This window comes from Saccopteryx leptura, chromosome 5, assembly GCF_036850995.1.
Source record: "Saccopteryx leptura isolate mSacLep1 chromosome 5, mSacLep1_pri_phased_curated, whole genome shotgun sequence".
NCBI lineage: Eukaryota > Metazoa > Chordata > Mammalia > Chiroptera > Emballonuridae > Saccopteryx > Saccopteryx leptura.
The window spans coordinates 124706969-124714974 of record NC_089507.1 but is presented as its reverse complement, the minus strand read 5'-3'; positions in this window follow the sequence as shown (position 1 = coordinate 124714974).

Here is an 8006-nt window from a genome sequence, read left to right as displayed (position 1 = left end):
TTTTATTCCTTAAGCCGATTCAAGGTTTTTTTTTTATAACTTACAAATTGAGAGTCTTAATTCACAGATGATGGTGCTAGCTTGGCCCCACCTCCAAACTTGGACTTCAGTCCTTGCTTGATGGAGATCCCAGCCATTGACTCATCTCCTTGCACCACTGGCTGCTCTCACCTCTTCTGTAATGTGGCTTTAGCATGGCACCCATCACTTGCATTCTGGTGGGACCCATAGTGGTTCTAGTGACATTGGATTGGAGCCCTAGAAGTTACAGTTCCTCTCACCTCTCCTGGACTCTGAGGAAACACTGAAACACAGGTCACAGACCTGGCTCCACTGCAGCTGGCCAAGGGACCAGGTAGTCTAATGTGGAAGTGTGTTAGAGGCCATCAGTTGGCTCTTACTCCATACCCCCAAACATAATTCAAACACTTTATTTCTCACAATTCTGATGGCGGCTAGTCAGTTCTGGTCTGGGCTGGCACATCTGGGGCTAGGTGGTATAGAATAAAATTATAGGTCTTGTTGGTTCGCAGTCTGGTTTGTCCGGGGGTTCTTACTCACGTGTAAAGGTTGGTTTAATGTCAGCTGGGACAACTGCATGTATCTCTGTCACCCAGAAGATTAGCCTTCTAGGGTTATTCACAGGGTAGCAGAAGGTTCCCAGCTACAACTGCATGCATGCAGTTTTCAAGTCTACTTAACACTATATTTGCTAATATCCCATTGTCCAAGTTGCCAAGCTCAGATTCGGGGTGGGGGCAGAGTGAGGAAGAGAAAGAGATTCCTCTTCTTGATAGAAGTTGGTGCAAAGTTACATTTCAAAGGCCACATATACAGGAATGAGAAGAATTATTTTGACCATTTTTGCTAACAATCCACCACAAGATATTCACTGGGGTGAATTTTGATGACTAGAAGATAGAACAGGAAGCTCCACATGCAAATCTGACTCCTTTCTTCCTGGAGGTCAGTTCTGAGGAACACTGGTTCCACATGCTCTCCGTGGAGATGCCACGTGACCTGCAGCTGTCTGTAGTGTTCCCTCCTTGCCCATTCCTCATTTCCTTCTTTTGCTGCCCTGGGATTGTACCCAATGACAAAGCATGGCATGAGGCTTTGTCTCACTTTGTTTCATAGATACTCTGAGCTAACACACTCTTATGTCAGATTCTTATTTTAAAATTTTATTTATTGACTTTAGAAAGAGAGGAAAGAAGAGAGAGGGAGAGAAACATCAATTTGTTTTTCTACTTATTTATGCATTTTTTGGTTAATTCTTGTATGTGCCCTGACCAGGGATCAAAACCACAACCTTGGTGTAGTGGGACTCCACTCTAACCAACTGAGCTAAATAGCCAGGGCCTTCAGACTCTTGAGAGAATTGAAAAGAATATAATGTTTCTGGTATATACTCCATAAGTTGTAACATTTGTTTGTTATTCTTATTAATAAGAAAAATATTTCATAATAAAATCTTAATAAACTTTAATGTTTTTATTCTAAAATAAAGAACAGTTATTATAACAAGTTGCTTAAAAACAGATACCTTTTACAAAAATGATTTTTGATAGAAAAATATTTGAATCCATGTAATATTTGTAGGAACACCACACTATTGCTGTATCTCTAGATAAAGCTTCAAAGAAACTCTATTCTTTTATTAAAAATAGCCAGTATTTACCACAACTCATCTTTGGACAAATGTTCATAGTGTTTTCAGATGAAGCCAAAGCAAATTTATTCATTAAGCCACATTCTCATGCCTGGTGGTCACCAGTATGCGTGTTAAGCACAACGACATGTTGTAATAACTGCCAGCTGGTTAGGCTGAAAGGGATCTGTAGGCCATGTAGCTTACCCCTCACTTTACAGAGGAGAAAGTTCACCAGAGGACTTGTGAGCCCACTCAGTGGTCTTTTGGTTAAGTCTTAAGTATTCACAAAAATTTAAAAAGAAAAGTTAATGATATACTGACATTTATTCCCCTGTGCGGAGAAGATAATTTCTGGTTTATTCGTATTTAGGAGGCAGTATTCAACACCACTGAAGTGGTATGAAACTCACTGAAGGGCACTTACATCAAGCATTGGCTTCGCTTCCCCAGTGATTCAAGTAAGGGCTGTCACACTGTAGTTCATGGGGTCACTGAGCCTTTGCCTAAATCTTAATGAACTTTAAAAGTAGAAATTATATAAGCCACATTCTCAAATCACACTGCAGCAGAACTAGAAATCAATAAGTTTAAAGAATACACTGTAAACCGATGGAAATAAAAACACTCAAGAGGTCAAAGCCCCAAATATTCCTAGATAGCATTTGGTTAATAATACAAACAGCAATTTACAAAATAAAATTTAAAAATAACATTTAAAGAACTCTGTGGTATGTAGCCAAAACTGTTCACAAGTGGTCTTGATAAACAAAAAAAGAAAAAATGACAAAGTGAGTAATCTAAGAGTTTAGAACAAAGCAAAAACAGACTCAAGAAAGAGACTACCAAGATAGCAAAGGTGTGCTGGTGTTTGCTGTCCCTGGCTCATAAGAGCGGCTCACCCAATTTTTAGGTACTTAGTGAAATTGTTAGTCATTATTAAAAATTACCTATATAAACAATTAAAATAAAAAGTAATAAATAGTCATCATCACATCCTAATTATTTTACTTCATTGCCCACTTATATATGCTCCTGAGCTTACTTATGTCTATTATATCTATGTAGTGGAAGTACTGTATAATATTGAGCATGTATTCTTGACTCTGCATTCACTGATGTCACACTGGTGGCTAGAAATCAGCCATGTGGGAGTCTTTATACTATGGGGTTTGGCAGTGATACAAATCAGAGCCATTACATTCTCCTCCTTTTTTACAGAGCTGTTGTTAAACATTTAACAGCATAACAATGACCAGCAGTACATAATGTCTTGTTTTTTTTTTTAAGGAATATGAATTTTCCAGCTTGAGATTAAAAGAAAACATTAAGAAGCGTATAAAGTTTATACTCATTTCAGTGTTGTGAAATACTCTAGATCTCAGGGATACTTTTCCTTGATTGAGATGTTTATAGTTAAATCAATTCTAATCAATGCAAGATGGACCTCACTACTCAAGAGTGATCTAGATTGTAATAGTTTCTATGGATTGGCCATAAGTAAGGACTGAACTGTGTGGAAGTTTTCTAGCCAAATCTCTGGATGCCTCTGGGTTTTTCAGAATCTAGAAATGGGGGAAATACATTACTGTATAAATATGGATTTTTGTCAAATGAAAAAACTTTATAAGAAAAAATTAATTAGGTTGGTGAGTATTAGTAAAAATAAAATGAATAGCAACAGTGACTAAGTTCTTTCTTCACTGTGGGTATTATTTTCTTTTAGTTGGAATAATTATTAGTAAAAGATTCTTTATAGAAATTTGTGTTAAAGATATGTTAAGCTGTGCCTGACCAGGTGGTGGAACAGCGGATAGAGCGTTGGACTGGGACACGGAGGACCCAGGGTCGAAACCCCAGAGTCTCCACCAGCTTGAGTGCGGGCTCATCTGGTTTGAGCAAGGCTCACCAGCTTGAGCCCAAGTTTGCTGGCTTGAGCAAGGGGTCACTTGCTCTGCTGTAGCCCCTTGGTCAAGACACATATGAGAAAGCAATCAATAAACAACTAAGGTGCCGCAATGAAGAATTGATGCTTCTCATCTCTCTCCCTTCCTGTCTGACTGTCCCTATCTGTTCTCTGTCTCTCTCTGTCACAAGAAAAAAAAAGAAATGTTAAACTGTAAGCTTTGTTTAAAAAATAATGAATGTTAATTTAAAATAAAGAGTTATGATAAAGATGTTGTCTTGAATAAAAATCAGTGAGGGGCCAGCACAAAATTCTGTTGTTAGCTACTGATAATTTATTCATTTCTTTTTTCAAATTCACTAAATTAAATTTGGAAAGGAAAGGTTCTCTAATTCACTTTGTGCACCTGATTAAATTTTCTTTATGTTTCATCATATACACTTTCAAACATAATATACAGTGGATTTTGGTGGAGGAGAAATTGTAACATTAGGCAAATTAACTGACACCATTTTTTCCTTATGCCTAAGCTATGCTGTGACCTGGCGAAGTAAAGAATATATAGTCGAGCAATTTTCTCCTATATGAGACAGTATTATATTTGGGTCTTAGTTTATAAGAAGTACTTAATTTGCCCCCAAGTTTCCTGTGGCCTGTGGAATATATTCCATCTTTTAATGTTTTCACTTGATTTTTTTTTTATTGAGTTAGCATTAGGCTTCAGTTTTGTTTTTTTGCTTTATAAGAGAAAGTTTATTTTGAAAGTCACAGAGGTAGAAGAAACGAGGTTTAAAAGACAGGTTACAGAGGCAAAAAAGGGGCCCTTGGAGCCTAGGAAAGAGAAGGGTGAAGGTAACAGGCCTGGGTGGGGAGGTGCTTGCGTGTTCCTGGGAGGGAGAGGCTGGCTTTATTTATTTATTTATTTATTTATTTATTTATTTATTTATTTATTTATTTATTATGTTTTAAACCTTATGCTAGTGAATATTTTAAAAGATTCCCCTTTAAAACTATTTTCAAGTTAGATTTCTAACTTGAAAATAAGCTATTTCCGAAGATGTCTATGAACTAAGTCTGACCTCCGAATTTTCCTTTTAATTTGTCCTTGGCATTGTTGGCTTTTACACATTCCCTGGGCTTATTAGAGCATGTGAGGCTCTTATGACTCGCAGTTGATATAATAAAACCTGTTAATGTAAATTTGTTGCTTGTTCTCCGTGTGTTTGCTGATGCTGCACACTTGAGTTATTCAGATCTAGATGGAAAAGATAATATTTTGAAAGTAAGGAACAAAATGATTCTGTCTAATTATGTTGAAATATTTAAGCACTTGAGTTTACTTTCAGTCTCCATTCAAAATTTCTGGGAAATAAGACTCTACATTTAAAAAAATCTGCCTTTGAGAGATACTCTAGCTGACTTACATGTAAAAGCAGAATTCTGGCTGAGTGGAACACCGTAAGATGTGGATTGCTCTGGTAAACAATATGCGAATGAAGGACAGATGTTGTGGACCATGCCCCTTACTGGATTATGAGCATATATCACTGGTCTGATTAAGGAGGAGCTCAATGAGAGCCTTTAAGTATGATTTCAAGAGTCTGTTTCTAAAATCCAGATAGCTCTTGCACCTGTTTAACCCAGTTGAAATAAGTATTTGTAATATGATAGGTAAGAAAATCAGAAGTTAGAAAAATAGTTTGTGTTTTTGAAATAATTTTACTTAAAATTGTTTACCTTTCTAATTATAAGTTTAAGTAATAATATGGGTTTCTTTATTCTTGTAGTTGCCCAAGTAAAATTCAGGGCAGTTTATTTCTGTAGCATGATAATTTATCCACTGGAAGCAAGCTTGACATCTTGAAGATGAAGCAATATCTTCTAATGAGAATTTCCAGGATATAATCAGCATATTAATAAATCTGCCCATGATGCACTTGAAATTCATTATCTGACTGATACTTACAGATCAAGACTGTATTGACATTTTTTCTCAATCTTTTAATTTGACTAACTGCTGGCTATTGACTTCATTAGGTGTTGCTAGTAGATAGATCAAAAAAGCATTGAGCTTAACAAACTGATGAGCAATGGCTGTCTACTTAAATTTCAGAAGTGTATTCTTTAGGAAAAAAACCGCCTTTTGTATGAGTTTTTAAAAACCTCTGATATAATGATCAATTAACATCAAATCTGTCATCATCAGAACAGCTATTTAGATTGATTTTAACTAAGAATATTAGCCAACTGATGATTTTTAGTACAAATACGATGCCCCCAAGAGCATACAATTTGGTTAATATGTTATAGATATTATTGTAGGATTTTGCCTTGTTTGTTGTCAGTCAACCAGAAAAGAAAAAGTAGGAATCTTTCACAAAATACCTGTGGGGTAGGGGTGGGAGTGGAACTGAATTTTCTTTTGAACACACAGAGGGAAAGATTGATAATACATGTTTATTGGCATCAATTACCAATTACTTGCCATCCAGCCGAATAAATACAATACATTGGTAATAGTCTGATGCTACAGTTTTTGTGAAGCTGACATAGATATGAAATTTCCAGAAAATTGTTATTCATTTATTCATGTATTCAACATATTTATTCAGTGAGGCATTAGATGAGATTGTAGATGTACACAGGGGCAGGTCTTTCAGGGTCTTGTAGACAATGGCAATGAGTTTGGACTTTATTGGAAGCAAAATGGGAAGCAATTGAAGAATATTGAACATGAGAGTGAACAAAATATTTCATTTGCTGTCCTAAAATATCACTGTACTGAATAGAGAATAAACTGCAGTAAAGCAAGAATGAGGGAGTTATTGCAGTAGTCAGGTGAGAAAAGGTGGTGGCATGAGTTAGAGTAAGGGCGATGCTGTGGAGAAAAATGGGCTGATCTATACAATTTAGGTTCTGTCATCTAGAAACCAGTACTTGAATAAACAGAGAGTCTGAACACACTTAATAACTAAACATTTTTTCTTAGACAAAGATACTCTTTACACTTTTTATTTTTCACCTGAAGTTTTTGCAAAGATCTACAATCAGTGTCATCTCATCTAGTCTATAGTTAAGTTGACAGAAGTAACTACTGCTGTTGTGCAAAACATGCAACAGAACATATAGAACCATGAAATGTTATAAATGTCCTGACATACATAATCTCTTAAATTTCCAAGTGAGTAATTTTCAATGGATAGAGCAAGGCAAAGCTTTGCCTGTGTTAACTGATCCAAGATAATTGTTGGTAAGAACACAGTTTCTGTATCATTGTGGTCAATTGTGTCTTGAGTGGAGAAGCATCATGCAAGGAGGATGTGCTGGATGTGAATTCTGTAGTAGGCGATTAGACAGGCATGAGCAGAGCAAGGACCAGGGGCCAAATACAGAAGGTCATCAGGGTGGAAAGCCCCAGGTGCGTAGCAATGGGCAAAACTGGGAAAACAAGAACCCTGCCCCCGAGGTGACCTTACTCTCCTGTCATATTTCTGGTCATGCATTTTAGACCATCTCCAACCTTTCCTCCCCTGGCCATGTTGCTAGTCATGTGGTAAATCCTTTCAGAGGAGAACAGGGGGGCCTTATATGACTCTCACACAAGCTCTTGTATGACCACTTCCTTTTTTTTTCTTTTTTTAAATTTTATTTGGAAAATTAAATTTAACAGAGTGACACTGATCAATAAGAGTACATAGGTTTCAGGTAGACATTTCTGTAGCATTTGAACTGTTGATTATGTTGTATACCTATCACCCTAAGTCAAATCATTTTCCCTCACCTAATATTTGTCCCTCTTTACACCCTTTCTTCCACCCACTCCTCCCTCCCCTACATCACCCTCCCCCTGGTAACCACTTCACTTTTATCTATGTCTATGAGTCTCAATTGTATATCCCACTTATGTGTGAAATCATACAGTCCTTAGATTTTTCTGATTTACTTATTTTACTTAGTATAATGTTATCAGGGTCCATCGGTGTTGTTGTAAATGTCACTATGTCATCATTTCTTATGGCTGAGTAGTTTTCCATGGTACATATGTATCACATCTTTACCCAATCCTCTATTGAGGGAACCTTTGGTTGTTTCCATGTCTTGGCCACTGTGAATAATGCTACTATGAACATGGGGGTGCATGTGTCTTTATGTACCAATGTCTTAAAGTTTTGGGGGTATATTCCCAGTAGAGGAATTGCTGGGTCATATGGTAATTTTATTCTTAATTTTTTGAGGAACCATCATACTTTCTTCCATAGTGGTTGTACTAATTTGCATTGCCACAGGCAGTGAATGAGGGCTCTTTTTTCCTCCATGGCCTCTCCAACACTTGCTATTACCTGTCTTGTTGATAATAACCAATCTAACAGGTGTGAGGTGGTATCTCATTGTAGTTTTGATTTGCATTTCTTGAATAACTAGTGAAGATGAACATCTTTTCATATATCT